The following is a 26744-nucleotide window of genomic DNA, read 5'->3' on the forward strand; positions in this document are numbered from 1 at the left end:
CAGGATCACAAAGTTTTTTCACTTGTGTTATCCTCCAGGAGTTTTATAGTTTTAGGTACTACATTTAGTTATGATATATTTTTAGTTGCTTTTTGGATACAGTACAGATATTGGTCAAGATATTTTTTGCACATGGATTTCCAATTTTTTAAGCAGTATTTGTTCAAAAAACTTCTTTTATTGTCTTTGCATATCTGTCAAAAATCAATTGCTCATATGTGTGGGTCAGTTTCTGTGCTCTGTGTTCTGCTTACCCTTTTGCCAACATCACTCTGTCTTCAATACTAGAGCTTTGCAAAAGGAAAGGACAACTTGGATAAGGGAAAGGAGAAAAGAAAGAAACAAGGAAGGGAAAATACATATGTACACAAGACAGCTATGATAATTGCACTACCACTTTCTGCTGGTTTATTGGAAGGAACAGTTAATACTTAATGTTTTTCTTAATTTTTTGACCAATTTTACATGCTTATATCTGGTAATCTGAGCAACTGCTTTGAAGATAATAATATGCATTTCTGATTTCCTACCATCCTGTTTTGAAATTCTGTATAATTTATAATGTTTTTTATGTTTATTCTCTTTAAAATAAAAAAGAAAAAAATACTAGAGCTTTGTAGTAATTCTCAAATCTGGTGGCATGAATCCTCAAATTTGTTTCTCTTTTGCAAAATTATTTTCATTTATTTGCATTTCCTTATCAATATTAGAATGAACTCATTGATTGTACAAAATATCCTCCTGAGATTTTGATCAGGATTGTGTTTAATCAGTTATATGGCCAAGACCCACACAGAACCAGACCAGACCCTCTGACAGAAGAAGAGTCTTTATTGGGCTGGACAGTGACACAGCAGGCTGCCCAGTGGACTAGGACAGCCCCAATCTGAGCAAAGTGTGGGGTTTTTAAGCTATTTTCTGGGGAGGGTGTCCGTGGGCCAGAACATTTTCTGGGGGAGGGGGTGTTTGTGGGCCAGAATAGCCCAAGCAGGGGTAAGTTGTTCATCAGAGTTGAATGTCTGGTTCTGCCAAGGCAGATGAGGGTGGGGTTGGCTTTTGTTGAGGGGAACTGGAGGGGAACAGGTGAAGAGAAAGGAGTTTTTATTATTGAGAGTTTAAGTCATAAGGCAGGGGGTTGCCTTATGACTTATCAATCAGTAGATCAATTTGGGAATAGCCAACACTCTAACAATGAAAACAATATATATCTTTTTATATATTGAGTTTCCTATTTCTTTAACCCTTTTTAAAAATGTAAAGTATTTCCCTTTTTAAAAATGTAAACAGATTGTATAAATATAGCTTGTTAGCTTTATATCTAAGCATTTTCTTTTGGGTGCTACTATGTCTTAAATATGAAATGTCCCCCCAAATAACCATGTATTGAGGGCTTAACTCCCAGTGCAGCAATGTTTACACGTGGAGCCAACAGAGGTGATTGGATCATAAGGGCACTAACTTTTCATCAGTTTGTTAATCCATTGATGAGTATATGGCTGAATGGGTTATAGGAGGTGGGGCTCAGTTGAAGGAAGTAGGTCACCCAAAGCATGCCTTTAAAGGTTGTGTCCTGTCCCTAGCCCCTTCTATCTGTGACTCTCCTTAAAACCTCCGCCCCCACTTCCTGGCTACCATGAGGTGAGCGGCATTGCTCTGATACACCCTTCCACCATGATGTTTCTGCTTCACCTCAGGGAAAGCAATAGAGCCAGCCAACCATGGACTGAAACTTCTGAAACCATAAGCCAAAATAGACTTTTCCTCTTTTAAGTTGTGCATGTCAGGTGTTCTGTCTCAGTGACGGAAAAGTGACTGATGCAAGAGCTATTATAAGTGTTACTTTTAAAAATGTTGCTTTTAGTTTTTCATTGATTGGCTCTCTATACACAATTGACTTTTGTTCTTTGACCTTGAATCTTGGAACTTTGCTAAACTTGTTTCTAAAAATATTTCCTTTGCAAATTTGTATATTTGTTTATGGCATTTTCTTTTTGATTCATGAGAGTTCCTTATATAGCCTATATATTTATTCTTTGTCTGTGCTGTTATAATAAAATACCTTAATCTGGGTAATTTATAAACAACAGAAGTGCATTGTTCACAGTTCTGAGGATAGTAAGTCCAAGGTCAAGACACTGGTAGATATGGTTTCTGGTGAGCACTTGTTCTCTCTTCCAAAATGGTAACTTGCTGTGTCCACCCATGGAAGAAGAACCAGAAGAACAAAAGGGGAAAAGGGACTACCAGATTCCCTCAAAGCTCTTTACAAGGAAATGTCTCGGTTACTTTTCTCTTCTTGCTGAGACAAAAACCCGATGCGCAGAATTAAGGAAGGAAATGTTTATTTAGCTCAGTTTGTGGAGGTTTCAGTCCATACTCACTGGTTCCAAGGCAGGGTGGCACATGTCAGAGGGCAACAGTTCACGGCAGCAGAAGACAGCAAAGCAATAAGAGCAAAAGGGAGGAGCAGCAGAGAGCAGGATCTTTCCCTCCTTTATATTGTATGCAAACTACTGGCCCCAGGGGACCATGGATCATTCAAAAACTCCAGAAGCCTGTCCCATGGCAGGCATGCATGAGGCTTTTGGGAGACATTGAGACACAAACCATAACATTCTGATCCTGGTCTCCTAAAGACTTATGTACATCTCTTTATGCAGAAGATATTGTAGTCCATCTATAAGAGTTGCCAAAATCCTAAAAGTTTCATCATTGTTGAAACGTCCAAGTCCCAAGTCTCCACCAAAATCTAAGGCAAACTCTTAGCTGGAGCCCCTGTACAAATGAAAACAAAGTTAAACACTTCCAACATTCAGTAGCACAAGATGAACATTACCACTCCAAAAGGTACAAAGAGAGGGATACAAAGCATTGGGACCAAAGCAAATCTAAAATCCAGCAGGGCTAAGACATCCTGTAGTTCCATGTGGAACATCTGAAGCAATCTGTGATAAACTGTGAGCTCCAAAGGGCTTGTGTGACTCCACTCCACTCCACTGACACTTCTGGTGGGTATAATTCCCGGGGCTTCTCGCCTAGTCCCGCTTTGCTAACTCCTTGCAGCTTTCCTTAGACAATCCACATTCCTGGATTTTCCAAACTTCTGAGGTCTCCAATGCACCTTTTGCTTCACACTCACAGCTTCAACACTGCTGTTTCAGGGGCACATTGCCTGGCCTCCCAGGCCTTTTGAAATCTAGGTGGAAGCATTCTTAACCTCAGAACTCTTGCATTCTTCATGCACCTAAAACCAGTGCCACGTGGATGATGCCAAGGTCTGCTACCACCTGGAGCAGTAGCCAAGCTTTCCTCTCTCTTGGCCATAGGGGTTGAGTGCCTAGATTGCCAGGCATTCTGAATACAACTCTGAGGAACAAATTCTCTATGCCCCCACTGTTCTGGAACTTGGTGCAGCTGCTACCACCCTTCTGGAACATGGCGCTCTGTGGCTTTCTTCTCAAAGCAATCTTTCATCTTTGCAGTTTTGAGGCTGTGAAGTGTGGAGACTTGCTGCTTCTTGTGATGCCCTCAGGCCGTCTTTTCTCTTCTCCCATTCTTTTTCTGTAATGGAGATCTCCTCAGGTCTATCTTTGCAATCCACAGGTTTACTGGAGCTTCCTTGCTGGCCAAACTCACAACATTTTAAATCAACCTGCTGGGCTCTTTGCCCTTGATTCTCAACAAAAATCTTGCTAAAAGTCCCCAACAATAGCCATGCCATAGCCTCAACATTCATTGCCTTGAAATTTCTTTTGCCAGATTAATCAGTCTGCTGCCCTTAATCTCAGTCTCAGGCAAAGTCTCTGGACATGAGCAAAATGCAGACAAACTTTCTGCCAAGCCATAACACAAATCATGTGGAGTCCAACAACCACTCCTTCCCAGCAGAAACCTCCCAAACCCAGTCTTTACCCACAGGATTTCTATCAGCCTTCTGTTCTTCTGAGCTCTGACCAGAATCTCCATCCAGAACAGCCTAAGGCGTTCCCGCACTTCCCTTTCAGGTGACATCTCCAAACTTTTCCAAACTCTTCCCACAAGCCATTCCCAAAGGCTCTTGAACCACATGGTCAGGTACAGTCACAGCAATGACCCCACTCCTCTAAATATGGTTTCTGGTGAGCAATTGTTCTCTCCTCCAAAATGATAACTTGCTGTGTCCGCCCATGGAAGAAGAACCAGAAGAAGAAAAGGGGAAAAAGGGACTAACAGATTCCCTCAAAGCTCTTTATAAGGAAACTAATCCCATTCACAAGAGAAAGGGCCCTTGGGACCTAATCATTTCCTAAAGGTTCTACTTCTTAATGCTACTGCTTTGGTGGCTAAATTTCAATATATGTCTTTTAGAGTAACACCAATGTTTAAAACATAGTAAAGAGTAAGTCCAGTGAAACACAGCTACCAGTGGTAATGCAAGACTTCAGTATCCCAGAGGCCTTGTCTTTCCCTAGGTTAGATCCTCCCTTTACTACCCTATCTTATGCTGCATTTTGGGAACTTACTATAGTCCTTTGCTGGCCCTTACAGATTTCCTGCTTATATGTATATCTAAACAAAATATGTTTTAGTTTTTAAACACTGAAGAATAAGCACAAACCTAGCTATATAAGGAAAGAGTAATTATATCTCCATTGGATGGAAACTCCTAAGGAGAGGTAAGCTGAACAGAGTCTCAAGGTTCCCTAAAAATGAATGTATAAGAGATTTTTCAAGGGAATTCAGAGGGCAAGGTCATAAATGAACCACTGGAATGAGAAGGGAGAGAGAGGGTCAACACAGGTCTGTAACTCACTCTTTCTGTGCTGGGGGATGCCTTAGCCAAATCTCCCACAAACCAGGAAATGGCATTTAGGAACAGAGAGATTCTAGTACAGTCTACCTTGAAAATGTTTCCAACAGGGATTATCTGCTCTGTTTAGGTGAGTCTTTATAAATGAGCACAGACTATATGGATTAAAGAGTACAGCAGGCTGGGGAATAGGGTGCAGGGTAGTAAGGCAAACATTTTCTACCTTTATAATGAATGAAGTATAAAAACAAAGGGCTCTGAAACAGACAGCTTCCTTCGAGAAGAAGTACACACATGGTTCAGAATTCATCTGTTCTTCAGACAAAAATATGCCCTAATGCAGAAAAGAGGAAAGCTTTTTAGAAGCTGGTGGTTTGATGATTCTCCAGGAAAAGAACATTTGCATCTGGTGCTTGCCTACATCTTTTGAATCATTAGTAAAGTCTGGTGCTGAGTAAGGCCTAAGATTTGTATGGTTCCATTTGACAATGGGACATTTTCTACGGATTCAGTATGGATCTCTCCCATTGGGCATCTGGAAATACTACAGATTGCAGACATGCTGGGTGTCTAACAGAAATGTGGTAAAGGGAGTAACATTCTCTATTTGATGTCCTTGCATTCTCCATGTATTCCCTCAGCTCTCAAGAACAGGGTGACCCACAATGAGATATCACCTCACCCTGTTAGGATGGACACTATCCACACATACATACAAATAAAACTATCAGAAATTAATAAGTGTTGGCAAGGTTGTGGAGAAATTAGAATCCTAAAGACCTGTTGGTTGGAATGTGAAATGGAACAGATGCTGCTGAAAGCAGTGTGATGATTCTTCAAAGAACTACAAATAGAATTATCATATGATTCAACAATCCTACTTCTGGGTATGAACTGAGAACTGAATCTCAAAGGAATGTTTGTGTAACCATGTCCATAACAACATTATTCACAACTGCCACAGTAATGGAAGCAACTTGAATATCTATCCATGAATGAGCAAAGAAACAAAATGTGACATTGTGATGCATTTTATTTACATATGTAATTTATTTATTTATTGTGTGTGTGTGTGTGTGTGTGTGTGTGTGTAAGACCAAGCCTCCATCTACCCAGCCACAGTAGGCTCACATTCAAATGTACAACTGGCGTGCTGGGCATGGTGGCACACGCCTGTAATCCCAGCACTTGGGAGGCTGAGGCAGGAGGATCGTTGTGAGTTTGAGACCAGCCTGGGCTACAAAGTGAGCTCAAGGCCAGCCTGAACTGCATATCGAGACCCTGTCTCAAAAAGACAAAAAAAACCCCCAAAAAACCAAAAAAAACAACAAATGTACAACTGGCAAACTGGAGTGGTAACAAGTCTTATAAACAAGACTTTGACAAAGTAATTAACTTTAAATGAGTGTAGTTAATCCTGGCACTCAGGAAGCTGAGGAAGGATGATTATGAGTTCAAGGCCAGCTACATACTAAGCTACATTGCAAGTCTGAGCCCAATGGAGGCTACATAGCTACACTCTGTCTCAAAAACAAACAAACAGGGCCAGGGATATAGCTCAGCAGCACAGTGTCCGCCTGGCAAGTGCAAGGTCCTGAGTTCAATTCCTGGTACAAAAAAAAAAAAAAAAGATAGATATAGACAAACAAATGTCACTAAGGTTCTCTGCTGCTTAATGACAAACGTCGGTGTTTTCCTCATATACCTTAACAATTCGTAAGTGCTAGCTGAATGAGCAAATAAAGTTGGCATATATCGGGAGGCAGGCTGGTGTAGCAGAAGACAGCTGGAATTTAGAGGCAGACAAACTTGGCCACGCTTGGATTCTGGGATCCTCCACTTTCGCATCTGTAGTGCAGGCCCAGTGATGCATCTCTGTCAAATTGGAGTCCCTCTGAGTTTGGACGGAAGATTGGAGTTCATGTATGGGAGCATCTGGCATACTAATCAACACTGACAATTTTACCGCAATTTTTATTATCATCACCTCAGGAGACTTGTGTGGTTCCCGTGGCTCTCATCCACCCTCTAAATCACCCAATTAGGCCCCCACCCGCTTTTATTGCAAGATTTTCATTCTTATGTTGGGCGGGGTGGTTTTTCTCATCTTTGCCAGTCCTGCCCACCCTCCACATCAGCCTGCAAACCTACCTCCATCCTTCTGACCCTCCACTTCACCATTCCTCCAAATGAACCAGCTTGCTGGATGATGCCTTCCTTTTAGTACCTTGTCTCCTTCTTTCTCAGCCTTGTTTTCTTTCAAGCATGGGCGATTTTTGTGGGACAGTAGGTTGAAGCCTAATGCTGGAGTCTTGCTTGACACAAGGAAGCAAATTCACTGCAGCCTCATTCTTCATTCTGTTTACCAAAGGTGCTGCTGGAGGCCTTTGTTTACCTAAGATATTTTCATGTTCGGTGACTCTACAGAGTCTAATGGTCTGGTGATTTTTCACATCCTTCTCCATAAAGCCATGTATCAGAGTCCAGGGTGAGGGTGAAAGTACTAATTCTGGGAAATATGAAGATTCCTGGTTCTTTTGGGGAAATATGGGTCTGTGAGTAACATCCTTCACTTTCTGAGACACATCAATAGCAAACTGATTTAGTGTACCTTACCTGCTTGTAATAAACAAGGGGTGAGAAGCTTTTGAAACCTAAGAAATGCATGCATAGTTTATAAAAACTAATAGTGAAGAAAGTTCTTACACTGGATCATTGAGTTTATAAATGATGCGAAAGACAGATGATCTAAGTTTCTCTGAGACACTACAAAAGCGTTCCTATATGTGATCTCCTTGTGGAGAAGGATTTGTAACTCACCAGTGAACAATCATTTTTTTAAAGTGAGTATGAAGGGAATCATGCCAATAAGGAGAAAATTCAGTGGCTGTAAGTGTTCTGAATATTTAACAGAGACCTCAAGCCCTCTCTACCACTGGTCTTCCAGAACAGTGGTGGTCAGACATTTACTCTGTAGGGAGGAGACTAAATCTCTTCTGGTCCAGCTGGCCCAGTAGCCCAGGATGAAAAGATTAGTATGGGAGTTCTCCCAGAGTGTACCCAGGGGGATCTGTAGGAGAGTTTAGTTATCAACTGCCCCCCTTCCTTCAGAGACTCCAGTTGGCATTTTAGCTCCCCCACTCTTCATCATGAGCAGACACAGTATGACACCTCAGGAAAGCCTCCAGTGATCAACACGAGAAAACAAGCCTGGAACAAGGAAGAAACAGGCTATTCAGGGAGAAGAAATTGTCAATATGTACAAAACAAACTATCATACATATCCATAAAATCACACATATCCATATTTCATCCATAAAATCAAAATATGGTAATATAATCAAGGAAAATGTAGAAAACTGAGAGAACTTTTAGAAGATGTATATATATATAAGCAGAAGTGAAAATAATTCAAAAAGGGAAGTTAAAAGATAAAGCTGAGAGGTTTTATAGGTAAATGGATGCAATTAGAGACCATACTCATATGTGAAATAATTCAGACTCACATGTGTAAACATCATATTGTCTCCCTAGTGTAAGAAACTGAAAGAGTAAACAAGATCCAAAAGGTACAACAGACATTGTAAGAAGGAAAGAAACTGCTCAAGAGGAAAGAACAACTGGGGTGGGGGAAAGGAGACAAGAAGGAATGGAAAAAATATATATATACACAAGATAGCTAAGATGATTGTACTACTAATTTCTATTAGTTAATTGAAAGGAACAGTTCGTGCTTACATGTTTGATCAATTTTGCATGCTTGTATCTGGTAATCTGAGCAACTACTTTGAAGATAACAATATGCAATATAATAATCATTGGTAATTTCCTATCATCTTGTTTTGAAATTCTGTATTGTTTCTTTTCTCTTTAAAATAAACTTTTAAAAAAGATAAAGCTAAGAAAATCTACCAGAGGACAGAACAAACTGATAAAGACAGAAAAAGATAAGAAATTGGAGGAGCAATCTAGGAAGTTCAATACTTATATAATAAGAATTTGAAAATGAGAAGAGAGAGAAAAAAGAAGATAAAATCGTTGATGAATTAACTCAGTAAAAATGTCCAGAACTGAAAGAGATGGGTGGCCACATAAAAGGACTCACAGCATATCATGAATAGGTTTGCACCAATGCATATCACTGTTTCTAAAAACACTGGAACTTTAGACATCTGTTCCCAGGTGAGACCTGGGAAGCATCCATCAGACCAGACCCGCATGCCACCCTTACAGTTTCAGGCAGCACTTCCCAGCCTAAAGTGGAGAAGGTCCTAGGGCTCCAAAGGGGTGCTTAGTGCTCTTGGCTGCTGTGTTGTAATCACTTGTCACTAATGGGAGAAAAATGCCAAGAAAGAACCTTGTCCCTCACCCTTTGCCCCTTCTAATGGCATTCATGCTATTGTGGTTTGTGACATGGCACAGGATATGGATAATCCTAGCACTTTACCCAGGTCCTGCCCACATGCAGACATTCAAACTTTTAAATTTTATTAAATAATATGTGATCTTTTTGAAGTTCAGGTTCTAAAGATTTGATTTTTCATGTTGAGGATCAAATAGGAAGGAAAGGGGCTAAAATATGATGTTAGGGTTATATTTTCTCCCTTTCTTTAAATTCTTTCTTTTCCAGCCAATCTCCCCACTCACCTCTGCCAAGAAGTGAATTACAGATACTTTGTTAGTGTAAAGCACGGAAATAATGTTGTGAGAGGCACCCAACATTTTCAGAAGTTATTCCTGGATGAGTGGCCTCTGATTGCCTGGGAATTTATGGGAAAGGTAGATTCTCAGGCCCTACCACAAAACACTTAAAATGCAGTCAGAATCTGCATTTTAACAGTATTCCCCAGGCCATTTGTATGAATGTGAAAGTTGAAGAAATATTCATGAAGAAGTTCATTACAGAAGCCTCCAGATATATACACAATACTTAACTTGGGAACAGACAGAAACTCAAGTGATGTTGAGGAAAGAGAGCTAGGCCGAAGGCCAAAGAGAGAAGTGCGTTTTCATGTCCATGCCAGGAGCACACTGAGCAAATTGATAGCATGGGACACTGAGAAAAAAATAAATGTGTGGCATCCTTGTGGGGATTCACGGTACTGTCATTTTGCTTCTGGTAATAGAGTGCTTCTTCTCATCCTTACATGTCAGCATAGCCAAGGGGTTACATGCAGTTCTAAACCTTTGAGGAGAAACATTCATCTTAAAGCTGGACTGCTTCTGAAAATGCAACACATGAGGAGAATAATCTAGAAATAAATTTTTCACCAGAAACTCAGTTTTCCCAAAAAGGTAAGTGCAGATGTTCATTTCTAGATTTGCTTTCCCTCTGGGCACCAGACTCACTCCACCAACTGCCTTCTCGACCTCTATTCTGGGTGTCTCATGAATGTTGCAAACACACATGTGCCAGGTGCTTCTCTACGTATCCATTGCACTTTACATCCCTGTAAATGGAATCACCATCCCCTTAACTTATCCGGACAGAACCCTAGATCACTTTTCATTCCTTGATTCTCCCCTTCCATCATTTCCCATATCTACTGCAGCAACACAGCCTGTCAATTCCATCTCTAAAGTATCTTTAGACTATTATCTTCTTTATAGGCCCACTGTCACCACCTCAGTCTTGGCCACCAAAATCTTCTGCCCAGCCTCACGCTCCCACAATTGATATACCTTCTTTTATTCTTGTCTTACCACAATCCCTGCTCCTTTGAAAAGTAATTAAAACACTAAGCTGCCTCACTCCTAGTCCCCATGTAAACCCTTTTTTGTCATTTTTAGGGAACCCTTCTCATTGTTTCTCAAATTAGCTTCTTCTTGTCTTTATGCATCAGCGTGATATCACTTCTTAAAAGAGGGTGCACTTCAACCATTCAAACTAAAGTAGGTGTGTACTCTTGATAACCCCCAGCTTAGCCCTTGTTTTCATCACAGATTCCTTTCTTCCTTCCTTTTTTCCTTCTTCCCTTCCTCCCCTTTCAAATCTTCTGCCTTTATCTTGTTCTTTTCTCCTTTTTCTTTCTTTCTCTTTCTTTTTTCTTTTTCTTTTTCTTTCATTCTTTCATTCTTTCATTCATTCATTCTTTCTGTCTGTCTGTCTTTCACTGTCTTTGTATTTGTATTTGCATGGGCTCCATGAAGACTTGGGGTTATTTATCTCAGCCATCATTGTCTGCCCTGTATGCTGCATAGTGACTGTAAAAGCAGTAGTTCAATACAGGCATGATGAATATAAGAGTCAAAATTACACACATAGGCTAACATTGAACTGATATTATTTTAAATCTTGAAGTTGTGGGTAGATGCATTTCTGTTTAGAGGCTGCATGGTGATTCTTCTAACTACTAGGCCCTTTTTTGTAATGCCTAATTACTAGAATTCTATGGTATCATTGATTTCTTTGTGAGAAAGTATCACCTACTGAAAATTTTTTAAATGTATGACAGACCAGGTGTTGGTTCAAACAAATCACAGTAGGTAATTTGTTCCTAGTTCTTGGACTCCCAAAAAGGCAAACCAAAGAAGCACCTGGCTCTTTCCCCATTACTTGCTTAATTGTCCTAGTGAATACTGAATCTTTGTAGCTGTCTTAGGTCTTGATTTAAACATGAATATTTGTTAGAAAACTGAACTACCTATGGTCTGCTTCCTGAAAGGGAAAATTAAGATATGACAGCTATAATATCATATTATCAATATCAAATTAGTGTAGATCTTTAGCAAAAAGATTTAAGATGGACTCAGTAAAACAGATTACAGACAAGTATTTTCATAAAATTCAAAATTCAGAGCCACTGCTCTGGTACAGTGTGTTATCAGGCATTGACTACTCTTCATGACATTGCTAAGCAACAAGTGGCCCTGTTTACTCTCTGTTCTAGTGATTCTCTTTCTGTTCCTCTATTTTTTTCAGGCTCAGTCTTCTCTGGGACATCTGCCTGCAGCCCCATCCTTAGTCTGAACTGTCTCCTTAAGCTGTCTGAGCACACACATCCATGTCTTCAATACCTCCTGGATATAGCTGAGACCCAAGTCTTCATCTTCTGCCTGAGCATCTGTCTTCAGAGCTATAGATCTCTATTCCCAAAGGCATATTGGTTAAGCAACTATGATACACCTTACAGATTCAAACTCACTAACCACTCTGAAAGTAAAAATAAAGTCCCCCTTTTTCTCCCTCAGAAGTACCATCATTCACCCAGTTGCTCAAGTCAGAAAGTTGGGGAGATCCTTGACATCCATTTTCTTTACCCTCACATCCTACTATATTCTAAATGCTTTCAAGTTTTCTTGCTAAAATTCCCATGACTTCCTTCTATGTCCTTTTATTTGGTTCACATCACTATAGAATGAAAAGAGTAAATACTTTTACTTTTAGGGGTTCCCTGCTCCAAACACTTTGTATAAATTTTCATTGAATTCTACCCAGCTTAACTCAACAGTTATTATACACTCCATTTTCAGATGAGGACCCTTCCCCAGCTAGTAACCGATCCATGCATGCAGGGTTGAACATAGGGTCTACACATGTAACCACTAGGATACTCTGTCCCTGTAGTCTGTAGCTAGGAACGCCGCAGTGGTTTCCTCACTCTTCCTGCTGTCACCTTTTTCTTTTCCTAAAGCTTTCCACATAGCCTCCAAGGAGATGCCTCAGTAATGCTGGCTGGACTACCATTGTTTAAAACTTCATCTCATATGCAGCAAGGTCTCAATCTATTGGCATTATCTGTATTTTCCTTTAGCATTTTGCCCTGGCAGAGCTCTCCCATTCCCATGTCCTGGACTTCCTTATATCTAAATCTGGGGTCTTTTTTTTTTTTTTTTTCAAATCTTGGGTCTTATCTTTCCCTCGTAATATACTCCCAAGCCCTATCCACCACCCCTTCATGTGCTGGTAAGTAAATACCACCCACTTTTCAACATTCAAATATGGCTTCTTGATTATTTTCTTCTCTGAAAAGTAAGGTGTTTTTTTCCTTTGGCTTCTCATGTCTCCTGTACTACATTAATAACAACTATATCATTGTAATATAATTATTTGTAGGCATCCATGGATCTAACCAGGATAGTAATTCTAGAGGGTATAGAGAATGGCACAGGCCAGTGGTGGCAAACCTATGGCACATATATTATTGTGTTCTTCTTTTAAGATAAAAGTTATTAATATATGAGTTGTTTTTTCTGAAGTAAAACCTTAATATTTAGCTTTAATGGCAATGTTGGCACTTTGCAATAAATAAGTGGGTTTTTGGATTGTGATTCACCACTCAGTGTCTAAAAGGTTCAACATCACTGCTATAGACAAGTTTTACCCCCTACATATCCTTGATGCTGTGAAATTCCTGACACATATTAGGTGATCATTAAATGCTTATTGTTTGAGGGACAAGAAACTTGGATTGAGGGCTTGGAAATTGATAGTTCAAAAAGAATAGAATCTTTCCAGTGAATGTTGCAAGGAGTTCTGACAGTGCAGAGAAAAGGCCCTGGATGTATCCTAAAAGTTGTGAGGAGTTGTGAGGGGTTTTAGACAAGGTAGTGATGCAACTGACTTGCTTTAAAAACTCACCCTTGGCAATGAGAAGCAGGGAAACCAGAAAGTGTTCAGCAACTCAGTAAGAAATAATGAGAGTCTGGTGAGCAGCAGGCAATGTGATATAAACTGTGAAGGTGGAATTAGAACAATCTAGTGACCGCTCACACATGAGTGAGGTAAGCAAGAGGGGAGAATCAAGTATGGCTCCCAGGCTGGTGGGATGACAGAGCCATTCATAGAGCCATGGGAAGATGAAAGGGAGACCAGAGGGGTGGGGGAAATGAGTCAGTGTTTGGGGATGACTGAGACTGCAGTACTAGTGAGACAGTCCATAGAAGCTATTCAAAATTCTGGAAGGGAAGAAAAAAAGAGTTCATGAAAAGTCATCAGCGAATGGATATTAAATAAAAGAGAAGGGAGAAAGGAATAAGGATGGACACCTGAGGAGAACCCACACAAGGCACACCAGGAAATGCTGGCAGACCACCCATGTCCCTTCTTTACAGAGAAAGAAGTCATGGAGTCAGAAGTGCTCATACAGAGATGTTGGAGCTGACCTGGAGGTCTGCTGACACCATGGCAGAGCGGGGTGGCCTATGTGTGACCCACACGCTCACCAGTGTATCAGTGGTTTCTCAATAGCCAGAAGCATGCTATAGCTTCAATGAATGAAGAGCACAATTTTATTTAAAAATCTCTGAAAGAAATTCAGGGAGATTAAATGCAATGAGGGATGGCATGGACACAATATGAGTAGCAATTATCCTTCACACCAGTGTCTCCTTGACTATTTTCCTTAATGTATTTGTCTATTTGATTTCATTTAACCTCAGGCATGTGTATTTTCAGATTTTCATTTTTTAGGAACATTGTTATACTCCATGAAACTCATTAGTAACATAAAAGTCCAAGCATCTTGTATGTATTGAAGTTTCATTAGATTTTCTGAAAGAGAAAGGGAAGGGTGGGAGAGGTGGAAGTAGGGGAGGGAAGGAGAAAGGGCAGGGGAGAGAGAGCGCTGGAGAACAGAAGCCTTTTTTTTTTTTTTTGTCTTTTTTGAGGCAGGGTGTTACTATGCAGTTCAGGCTGGGCTTGAGCTCACTTTGTAGTTCAGGCTGGTCTCGAACTCAAGATGATCCTCCTGCCTCAGCTTCCCAAGTGCTGGGATTACAGGTGTGCACCACCACCTCTGGCCCCAGAAGCATTTTCTAAAGACTTGTTTTGCAGCCTTTTGAGGCAATTCTTTGGTCCTTGTGGACTGGAATGCTCATCTAGGTATTTATGTACTGTGCAGCCCCACAGTATCCAAGCACCTGGAAAATCTAGTTAGTCTGGTCTTGACTGACCGCATGCAGTCAGCGCTGTAGCCCTCAGTCTGCTCTTTACCTCCTATCCTGCTTATGGATATGAAAGTGAAGATACAGCAAGGCTTTCCAGGAGCAGCTGCCAAATGGGTTCCTGGCGGTATCTTGTCTGTGCAGAAGAGTTTCCCATAAATCAGGAGGCCTCTTCACCGATAAGGGGCTGGGAAGGGGGATGTACCCAGGAAGAAGTCACAGCAGCAGGTTATATGATTATAACCCAGTTACATCATTAGCAACAGAGCAATTTTCAGCCCTTGCTGAGGCCAGTATGCTAGCAAACTGCACTGCAGAGGAAGGGACTGCTGTGAAAACATCAGGGAGAGGAAATCCAAGACTTGTTTTATTAGTGTTTAGCAAAATGTTGCCAACACATTTCATACTGGCCTCGAAAGCCTCCAAATTTACCCTCTAACAATGGCCTGCACTACCTTTTGCAGGAGCCGGGGGAACTTGAGGTCAGGACATTGATTAATGAACCTGAGCAGAAGCAGAGTGACTACAAAGCTAACAAAACTTTAGTTTTCCAGTCTCCCACTAATGCAAACCCCATCACAGACCCTGTAGTCATAATCCTGTGTAGTTATTAGTGTGCATTCTTTTTCTCAAAGAGAGCCTCAAGAGTTATGGTAACCCATTAAATTTGTTTTTGTTTTTGTTTTTTTTAGTTTTTTTTCCGGTACCAGGAATCGAACTCATGACCTTGCGCTTGCCAGGCAGGCGCTTTGCCACTGAGCTAAATCCCCAGCCCCCAACCCATTAAATTTGGACCAGTTGCTGGGCTTTAGCTAAAACTTGTCTTGTGGCTGAGCCTGCTAATTATTTCATAGGATCTAGTCCCCTTCATTCCTTTAATGGTCTGACCCTCCACCCCTACTCCAGGTTTCAGATGCTCATGTCTGCCCAATAAGAGGCTATTTCTCATGAGTCTTTGGAAGTGGAATAGGATGTGTTATAATTTTGTCAGTAAAATGTGAGCAGGTATAATGTGAGCAGTTGCCTCATTTTCCCCCTTTGAAGGATATGTGCTTCCTTTTTGTCTTTTTCCCTTTTCTTAACTGAAGATTTACTGGGAGCAGCCATCTGGGACCCAGTGACAGGAGCCATATATTAATGGTAGCAGGTCATAATATACTACTTACCTCTTAGATGTTACTTGAGAGAGACATACGAGCAGGATTATGTGAGCCTCTGTGCTTTTGGAGTCTTTTGTAATAGCATCTTATGTTGCACTCTTCTCCCCACTGGGTCAGGAGTTACTCTGAGGTCTTGTGCAAAGATAAAGGTTAGCAGAATAATCCTGAGTCAAAGAATTTGAAGGGTATTGAAGAGTCAGAAATCAGAGACAGAACACAAACCCAAGTGGCCAGGCATGAAAACATGATAAAGATAGAATTAAGCCTCAGGAAAGTGCCAGATTAGGATGAGAGGGAGGAAGACAGGTAGGTCCTGGATCATTGCATTTTGCTTTGACATTGGGGCTTGGGTGTTGAGCTGTGTCATGAAGAGGAATCTTTGAGCTGTGTAAATCATCAGGCATTATATACCCTAATCCTCATTCTACCCCCACCTCAGCTGTTGGAACCAAGGACGAGTAGCTGATCCTAAGCTATCACCTACAGTCCACCCAGTTTTCTCAGGTTGGGCTTCTCCCAGTGTGTTCTGCTCTTACTGAAACTGACCATCCTGGTCATATCTCTTATCATTTGGAGTCTGAATGACAGACTTCAGAAAAGAGTATCAGGAGCATCAGTAGAGGTAGAAACCAAAAGACACTAAGAAAGGAGATGGTAAGAAAACAGTGAGATATAGCTGGACATGGTGGTGCACGCCTATAATCTCAGCACTCTGAAAGACTGAGGCAAAATATAATTTCAAGCCCATCCCTGGCAACTTAGCAAGATCTTGTCTTAAAATTTAACAAGGAAACAAACATTTTTTTAAAGGGCTGGGGATGTGACTCAATCTGAAGGCTCTGTGTTCAATCTCCAGGACTGATAAAACAAAATCCAACAAACAAACCAGCAAAAACAGGAAGTCAAAGCCACCGGGCAAAAGAGGCAGAGATGAATCGGGGTGGTAACCAAGTGGACAGAGGAGCTCAGCTGGGAAAAGAGCTTGCTTGCTTTTAGACACCCAGAACGTTGGATAAAAGGTGAGAGCTATTGCTGTGCTCTAAACTCCCTTAGGTCTCCAGGAGAGTCTCTGGTTTTGCAGAGTCTGATAAAATGTCTTTCCATTTTACTTCCATGTACAACATTTCAGTAAGTCCCTGGGACTGAGAAAAACCAGAGCTGAGATAATTTAAAGACACAAAGCTAAGAAAGCCAAAGCACCTGCATTGCACTTCCTCTAAATTTTCTATGTGGTTTTCAATCTGGATTCACCATCATCTTGATAGAGTTATCAAATAAAAGAGAATAAAAGTGAAGCTGGAGTGGTGTTTTGGTTGTGTAGGCACAATGTGGAACTTGGAAAGTCAGGAAAGTGATCAAGTATGCCCTTTTTTGCATATAATTGGTCCAGATAAACCTCAGAGCAGAATGGCACTGTGTCATTGTTCATGTTCAGGGCAGATATAAATTTAGAATAGTTTTGTGTATTTAGTCTCACTGCTGGAAGAGCTGTTAGAACATTACATGCTATTCTGGCTCCCTCCTGTGAATGGCAGCTATGAGAGGAAGTGGTTTTACACTGTGTTCTTAAGACAGCTACTTTAAGGAGCTATTTTTCTGAAAAGGAAAAATGATAGCCTCAAAACCCCTGGCAGGCATTTATGGAGCTGACAGCCATTTTTACCTTATCTGATTTGTCCTCATGCATCCTTGGAGAGCAAAAGGAGTGAATAGAAGAGATGCTCTTTCAATTTTAGGAAATGAGCCTTTCTAGCATTCCTGCCTGATCTCTCATTTTCCTCCCAGGCCCCTCCTCATGTCCAGCTCAGTCAACCTCTTTGTTGCCTTTACATTTCCTTCTTTGAGTTTGAAAATCCTTCCGAGACTAACCTCAAATCCCAGGTCCTCTTTGAGTTGGAGTGGCTGGAAGACCTTTTATTACCTGCTAGATAGTGCAGGCATGAACCACACGTTGCCTGGGAAGGTGCAGACAGTGATAAAGTGCTCCCAGGTGTGAAGTACCTAGCGTGTAGAGCAGAGGTCAGCAAATTACACAGCCTGTGGGACAAATCAAACCTGCCACTTTCTTTTGTGGTACTAAGGATTGAACTTAAGGCTTTTGCATTGAGTTGTATCCCTGGCCCCTTGTATTATATTATATTATATTATTATATTTATTTTGAGACAAGATCTTCATAAATTTTCCAGGCTGGTCTCAAACTTCAGATTCTCCTGCCTCAAACTCCCAGAGTACCAGCATTACAGTTGAGCATCACACCCTGCTTCTGTCACTTATTTCTGAAAATAAATTCAAAATTCATTTGGATAAATGGATACTGGAATAGAACTATATGCATTTGTTTACAACAGTGGCTGCTTTCATGCCTTAATAATACAGTTGGGGTTTTGTTTGCAAGCCTAAATTATGTACTTTCTTGTCTTTGAAGTGAGTTTGCTGAGCCTGATCTAGAGAAAGGGGTTTGTGCTCAGTCTAGCATATGACACAGTAAAGATACTCAGGAAGTTCTTATGGAATGAGAGACAGGAGTGAGGGTAGAAGGGAGAGAGAGAAGAAAGGAGGTGACACAGGGAGATAAAATGAATTGCTCCAAATAACATTTTACATAATGAGCTATGCATAAGTAAAGGATTCAAACTAGAACACTCTCAGGATTGTCTGTTTCAGGTAAAGAGGCAGAAGGAGATAAAATTATAGGGTAGGAAAAAAAGGCATGTTTTAGTTGACTATTGCTGGCTTATAAACCACCCCCAAACTTTATGGCTTGAAACAATATTCCTGTGGTACCTCATGATTTTGTAGGTTGAATGTTAGAAGGGAGCTTGGCTATCTTGTTCTGTATCAGTAGAGATCACTTGCTGGTATTCAGTGGTATGGGCTGCTATGAAAGAGCCAATTCAGCTTTACTACATGCCTAGTGCCTTGGGGATAATGACTGTAGCCTGGGTCCAGTGGTGGTTTTGCAGTTTTAGGGCAGTCAGACCTCTCACATGGCACTCAGGGCTCTCAGAGCAAGGTTTCCAAAAAGTCAAATCAGAGCTGCATTATCTTTCTGACCTGGCCAGAGAAGTCTCATGATGACACCTCCACTTTCTTCTACTGGTGGAAGTATTCACAAGCCTGCCCAGACGCCAGGTGAGGGGACATAGATCCCATTTCTCAAGGGAAAGAATCAGAGAATTTGTGATCATGGCTTAAAATCAGCTCAGGGGAAAAAGAGGATGGAGTAGTAGTTGAGGGAAGATAGCCAACATTTATCAATGATTTTTCACAATTATTTCAACATACATCTCTGATGAATGCATTGTTGTTTATTTCCATTTTATAACTCAGTGCGTGCAAGATGCTATGATTTGGATCTAAAATGTCCTCCCAGTCTCATGGGATTAGAAGGTGACTGAATCTTGGAGCCATGCTCACCAGTGGTTTCACCCATGGATGAGTTTAGCAGCTGAATGTGCTGTTAAGAGATGGGGGCTGATTGGAGAAGGGTCAGCGAGGTTATGACTGGGGAAGGTGTATTTTGTCTCCAGTTCCTCTTTTCTCTCTCTGCTTTCTGGACTCTATGACATGAGCAGCTTCCCTCCCCTTGGTCCTTCCACTGTGGCCATTCTGTCCTGGAGCCAAAAGACTATAAACGAAATCCTCAAAAAATCATGAACCAAAGTAAACTTCTCTTCCTTTCAGTTGTGGGTGTTAGTAGGTATTTTGTCTCAGTGATGGGAGAGTGACTAATATACAAGACCAAATGATTTATGATTAACTTACACAAGATGACTGCATCAAGTTATAGAGTTATGGGTTTTAACCTAGGTCTAGCAAACTCCAACTTTTCCATGATACTGCCATGTCCATCACAGAGATGTGATGAAATATCACCCATAGCTAATAGGGTGATGATAGGGAGTTAAGGGGTTAAAAGAAAAACACTGTGGACTTTCCCTTCTGGTTCTTGGGAAATGAAGTCCTTGGTAGCAGCAAGCCTCTGAGTGTCTTGAGAAGATAGAATGTCTGGAAATAACAGCATCTCCTCAAACCTGAGTCTGAGAGGTGCTAGATTCACCACTTTTCCAATTAGTGGTCATCTATGCTAGGCAGTCACTTCCCAGAGGCACCACACCTCTGAGCACTAGAGAGGGTGATGCTGATGAACAGCTCCTGTATCTCATACATTGTAAGTGATGTTCACATCTCTGCCTTCAAATGTGGTCCCTCACACAGGTGAGCTCCAGCACCCCTGCCCTCTTCACTATTCCCTCAACTCATGCTCAACGGTTAGGACACATAGCACCATTTCTCGCGGGAAGCTTCTGCCACTCCTCCTCCATTCACAGACTACTGAATCCTCACTGCTCTTTGGCTTCCTGCTGTGACACGTCAAGGGACAGCAGAGCACATGGGCTTGGCCATGCGCTGCCTGACCTTCAGTGTCTGTTGGCATTCTCTTACTTATGTGACTTCAAGCCAGTTATTTCTTCTCATCAAGCTTTTGTTTGTTCAACTGTGAGAAGGGACCAATAATAGTACCTCTTCCGAGAATTTTTAGAAGAATAGAGTTAATACACTGGCACATAGTAGGCACTTAGTAAATGGTAGAAATTGTTATATCTAATTGATCTCCAAATTCTAGTGGCTTTTCATTTATTTAATTTTTAAAATTACTGCCATCACTATCTTATCTTGGATCCTAATCATCTTATCTCTATAAAGTTATCTATACTTCAGAACAGAGGAGACCTGTGCGCTTGTTTCTTCTACTCCAATTCATGCTGCACACAAAGGATAAAAATATCCTTATCATTTATTGATTTACTAGATACTGGGTACTGCACAAAAATTTTAAAAACATTATCTATAACCTTTGCAATACTTTGCTAAGCTAAGCTAACTGCTCTTTTTCTTATGGCAGATGAGGATGCCGGTCTCAGAGAGGTAACTTATCCAAGATCACACAGCTGGTAAATAGCGGAGTGAAGATAAGAAACCTGGTGATTTTCTTTACAACACAATACTCTTTTATGACAGTGAACTTCAATATTCAACATGTCATCTCTGTGTCTAATATCTTAAGTAAACAAACAAATGAAACAGTGACTTTCGGGAAATAGAGCTATAAGACTTCAAAAAAATTTTTTTTAATTACACAACAGGAATTCTTTTGCCCTAATATTTAAACATATAACAATTTAGCTACAAATTATTTTTTCTAATTAAAAGTTTGATTTTTTTTTTTTTTTTACTTCTCAGTTCAAACCACGTTTCTGGTCAAGTTAAACTATTTACCATCCTCTGATGGGCCACAGTCCATTCTAATCTCCAAGTTTTCATTTGTGACATTAACCCAGCTAAAATGCCCTTCCCCACTGCTTAACATCCATCTAGCTAAATTATACCCAGGCCATGTGCTAATTAATCTTCATTGTCAACTTGATTGGCTTGACAGACACCTCAGAGATTGGTAAACCATACTTCTGGGTGCATGGGAGCGTGACCTTGGGACTATACTTGCTCCTGGGCCCCTTTGGTTTTCTTCTTGCTCGCTCTGCTTCATGACTGCCATGAACAGAGCAGTTTTGCTGCTCCACACCCTTGCATGTGCTGTTTCTGCCTTGGAACTAGCATAGATTGAAACCTCTGAAACCATGAACAAAATAAACTTCTCCTTGCTTAAACTGTGGGTGTCAGGTATTGATCACAGTGTTGAAAAGCTGACTAATGCACTACTTCCTTGAGTGGGCAGCTCAAATGCCAAGACCTATGAAAAGTCTGAGATTTTACTCTACTCGCAAGCTAATAATTTGTCTAGCCACAGTTTTATGGATGCTGATAGAAGACATGAAATTCCCGAGTCAGAGACAAAAGACAATTTTAACATAGAGCAGTGGCACCAGAGGGAGTATTTATATTTTTGGGCTCTTTCCCCTAGTCCTAATGCCCACAGGGCAATGTGAAGAGGGCCAAGCGAATCAGTACACATAGTAGGAGGAGAGGAGCATAGAGCTCAGGAAATCTGAATCTTTTATAATGGACAATAAGCATGCCTTCTTTTTACTATCTCTATCTTCCAATGCTGTACGCAAACTTGCGCTCTGCTTCCTAGGGAGACATAATTTCTATTGTTGAATGCTGTTTGCCACACAAAGATCCTTGAAAAGATAGCCCAGAAGAAAGACAGTCCATACTTCTGCTCACAAAACATATAAAAGTCCCATGGGTAATTATTTCCTAACACCAAAGACAGTACTTCTCTAACCTGAGTGATATATAAAAGCCTAAAAATTTTTTTCATAGACTCCCTAGGATTCACTTAACTACTTCTCTTTTAACATTATTGAAATACAAGTAAACTTTGGTATGTTTTGATTTTGCTCATAGCTCTTATACACTGGAAAAGTTAGTTCAATCAGGTTAATCAGTTAAGTTAAAGTCTAAGTTAACTTTAAACCAAAATAATAAAAACCAACCAATTTCACATTCATATTCATAATATTAAATTTTTTATGGAAATTCCTGTTTAGCTGAAATGAATTGTTGAAGTAAGGTTTAGTAATAAAAGGAAAACAACAAGCTCATATATACACGTATCCTGCTCTTATTTAAAAAAATTAAGTTCAATTAGTGTGGATGATGCATATTTGCAAAATATTTTGTACAAAGCAGAGTTAATGATGATACTTTCTGCTTGCTCACTCAGGTTTATCATACCTTATATTTAATCAAACTTAAAATGCAATTTTAATACATTGCTTTATGAACTCTGAAAACTTATACTCATTTAAACTTTATTAGTTCTACTGAATTTACTAAAATCTGTACTAAATGTGCATTTCTAATTTGGTTATTGATGGCATCTGTAGAGGAAAACAATATCTACTATTTTGCTTTTGCTATGTTTTTGGTGTTTTTTGCAATTGAAAGTTTTTTTATTTTATTAAAATGACCACTGTTAATAGAACCCTATGAATATTAGAGATGCGATTTTTAGAACAAGTAGGTCTTACATAAAGTGTTCTTTATGCTATAGTCTCTTCGACATTAACCTAGGCTATTTCTACTCCTGTAACACTTGCTCATGCAGAGGTGTTGCAAGTCCTTTGGTGGTTCTTAGCTCCAGAATATCCTTTACTTTTCATGTCTATTGGCAGCAGTTACAGCAGTATGTTACTAGAAATTCATGTTATTTTTGTGATGGTAAAATCTAAGTATCAATATATTAGTAATATGGGAGACTAAAATATCACTGTAGAGAAAAAGTTTTTCAGTGGTAAATTATGGCCAGACAGGTCTCTGATATGAGGACAGTTGCAGACATGGTGCTGTTACTGGTGGAATGACAGTAGGATGTACTAGTTTAACAGTGGCCAGATGCTGAAAGTCCATAAAGGTCAGAACGTCTACTTGAGGTATTGCTTTGTACTGATGCACTCAAAATGCTATATTACACAAGTATGCGTAAATCAATTTTTTACTATCATAATCAGGAAAAAATAACACGAACATTTCTTCCTGAGAATGGAGGTTCCCCTGAGATTTTGTCTGCACGTGCCCAGAGGTTCATGGACTCTGTGTTCTTAGAAACTTGTTGCTTTAAAGTATTTTTGGAGCAGAGCTCACTGTCTGGTCTTTCCATGCCTTCATTTTCTTCCCAGCTATTTCTCATCTCCAGATTCTGTTACTTTCCTCTTCTCAGGACTGACGTCCAACTCTTCACATACCACACATGGACTTTTTTCCCCTTCGTTTTGTCACTTCTTGTCATTTCTATGACAGTGCTTTCTCAACCTAGAGCAGCCTCTTCCCTGGGGACCTTTCTCTCAGTATCTACCTGGGTGTGGTCAGGGTGTGTGTGTGTGTGTGTGTGTGTGTGTGTATGTAAACTGCAGCAGAGTTTCTCAGCTCAAGAGAAACTCAGGCAGGAAGACATCAGCAATTTGCTAGAAGTGACTCTTCAGGCCACAGAGCAAGCCTTCCCTTCTCACCTCCTTGTACTTATCCACTCCATAGGCAGGTCCCTAAAATCATCCTAATACACTGGATGCACCAGACAGTGAAAAAAGTGCCAGTCGGGAGGTCATAGTTTCTTCTATTTTGTTTTTTTTTTTTTTTTTTTTTTTTGGTCATTCATTGAGGTCAATAGTTCTTAGCTTTTTTTTTTTTTTAAATTATAACATAAAATTTGAACATTTTGAAGAATATAGTTCAGTAACATTCAAAACATTCACATTTTTTTGTGAAACCATCACCATCCCTCTCCAGAACTCTTCTTGGAAAACTAAACCTGTAAACTCGATAAACTGTAAGCTCAGCCTCCCTCGCCTCCCCAGTGCCGGGAAATCACCCTTCTGATTTCTGTCTCTCTGAATGACTACTCTAAGTACCTCATATAAGTGGAATGAGACAACATGTGTCTTTTTACCACCGGCCCTCCCACTTTTGACATAATATAACACACACACACACACACACACTCACCCCAGGTCAGCCTTAGCCAGTCACCAGCAAGTTCATGGCACTGAGGGCCATAGGGGAAGGCCCTCTCTGTGATCCTACCACAGAACTGTCCCCTCCGCCATTCTAGCTCACACCATGTCCATCTGTCAACAAGTTCAAATACTGACTCCCTTCTCTTTGGTTTCTCAGGCTAAGCATGATGGGATTAGACGAGAAAGAAATAAGTGCTTTCATCTGTGAGATAATGAGCAACGATTCTAATCCTTTTTAAACTTGAGTGAGAACTTTTGAGGATCTGATGGAAGCTAAGTATCCTCTCCCAGAAAAGTGCATAAGCATGCACACTTTTGCACCTAGTCTCAGGGCTTTATAAAGCCCAATTTGAAGCCAGGAGTGGTGGCACACATCTGTAACACCAGCACTCTAGGAGGCCAAAGAAGGATCTCAAGCTTGAGGCCAGTCTAAGCAACATAGCAAGCTTGAGGCCAGCCTGGAATATAGTGAGAACTTGTCTTAGAAAAAAGGCCTGATTTGATTTGGGTTCCTTTAAAAGTAGACTCTGAGATAGGATTTGAGTGTTGGTATTAATCTGGAAGGTAACCCTAGGCAACACAGTGAAACAAGACAGGAAAGGGAATAGACCCAATAAAGGGTGGGTTCGAGGGTGTCACTGTGGGCCATGGAGGCTCAGTGTCTCTGGGCTATATGAGAAAACATGCAGAACACACCTCAGAATCACTCCAGGGAGGTGTGAAGAAACTGGGTATTTACTACCAGCGCCTGCCCTTTACTGTTGACGGTGGTGATGTTTGCTCTCTGGCTATCTTAACCTGTTCTCCATTGGGCAGGCCTGCTGCATTGGCCACAGAAAACCCTCAGGCACAAGAGACAGCTGTTTGAGAAGAAGGCTTCCAGGTGCACAAGAACTGCTCACCAACGAAGACCCAACCTCTGTATTGGTCAAGGGAATGTGGATGGGTGTTAATACCACCAGCCGCAGATCACTGGAAACTCATCCGTGCACCTGGGTTAAGCGTCTTTGAACATCCCTTTCTGCTCTTTTAGCTTATAATTCAGTTTAAGCAGTGGGTAGCTCGCTTGTACTCTCAGGCCTAATTCTTTGAACAGATATTTAAAGGAACCCTCTCCAAAGTGGCCCACAGTAGACATACTTGCTCTTTGCATGAGCCATATCCTACCATTATTTACTGTAGACATTCATTCAGACTGCAGTGAGAGCAAGGCCCAGCCCACTGGGCTCATTTACTTGATTCCACAGTTCATGAGAATGAAGCACAGGGGCTAGGGATTTAGCTCAGTGGCAAAGCGCCTGCCTGGCAAGTGCAAGGTCATGAGTTCGATTCCCGGTACCGGAAAAAAAAAGACAAAAATAAAACAAACCGAGAATGAAGCACAGAGTGGAAATGTACAGGAAGCTAAGTGGAGGTGGCCTCAGTGTTACCTCAGACTGGATTCTATTAATCATTCCTCTACTTTATAATTGATGTCTGTAGAGGAGGAAGTCAGTTTCATTAAGCAATAAGCAAAAACATGTGTACCTAAATGATGAGCTGTAATTAAAAATATATTTTTTATATTTTTTAATCAAGCATGAGCATCGGAACTTTGGGTGGCAGCTTTCCTAACTGACATTAGGGGTGGTGAGGGCAGAACAGGAACGACAGAACACAACTAGGATCTTGGATTCTATTGAGGGTTGACGTGTGCTCCCCAAAAAGATGTGGTCTATGAGCATAAACTTATTTGGAAATAGAGGATTTACAGATGATAAATTAAGATGAGGTCATTAGGATGGGCCTTAATCTAATATGGCTGTGTCCTTATAAAAAGGAGAGAGGGGGAGGAGAGAGAGAGAGAGAGAAACAGTGCAAAGACACAGAGCAGATGGCTGTTGACTCAAGCCAAGGAACCAAGAAACGCCTAACAATATGCTGCCTTCCCTGTCCTCGGAAGTAACAAGCCCTGCTGACACCTTGACCCCAGACTTCCAGCCTCCAGAGCTGAGACAATATATTTTTATTGGTAAAACCATCTGATTTGTGGCACTTTGTTGTGGCAACTCTCAGAAACTAATATAGGTTCTAAGCAGGGAAGCAAACTGACGTGCAATCTTGGGAAGGGGGATGGGCCAGTGGGAGAGGATAAAGAACATAACAAGTTTGCAGGAAGTGATGTTGGGAGTCTGAGTCATCACTGCATGTGCCTGGGATCACTCAAAAAAGCTAAGTTCAAGTGCAGACAATTGGACAAGGACACACTCTGTGGCAAAGGCTGGCTCTCTTTCTCTTCTCTTCTCTTCTCTTCTCTTCTCTTCTCTTCTCTTCTTCTTCTCTTCTCTTCTTCTTCTCTTCTTCTCTTCTTCTCTTCTTCTCTTCTTCTCTTCTCTTCTTCTCTTCTTCCCTTCCCTTCCCTTCCCTTCCCTTCCCTTCCCTTCCCTTCC

This window comes from Chinchilla lanigera, unplaced genomic scaffold, assembly GCF_000276665.1.
Source record: "Chinchilla lanigera isolate Chin_1 unplaced genomic scaffold, ChiLan1.0 scaffold00033, whole genome shotgun sequence".
NCBI lineage: Eukaryota > Metazoa > Chordata > Mammalia > Rodentia > Chinchillidae > Chinchilla > Chinchilla lanigera.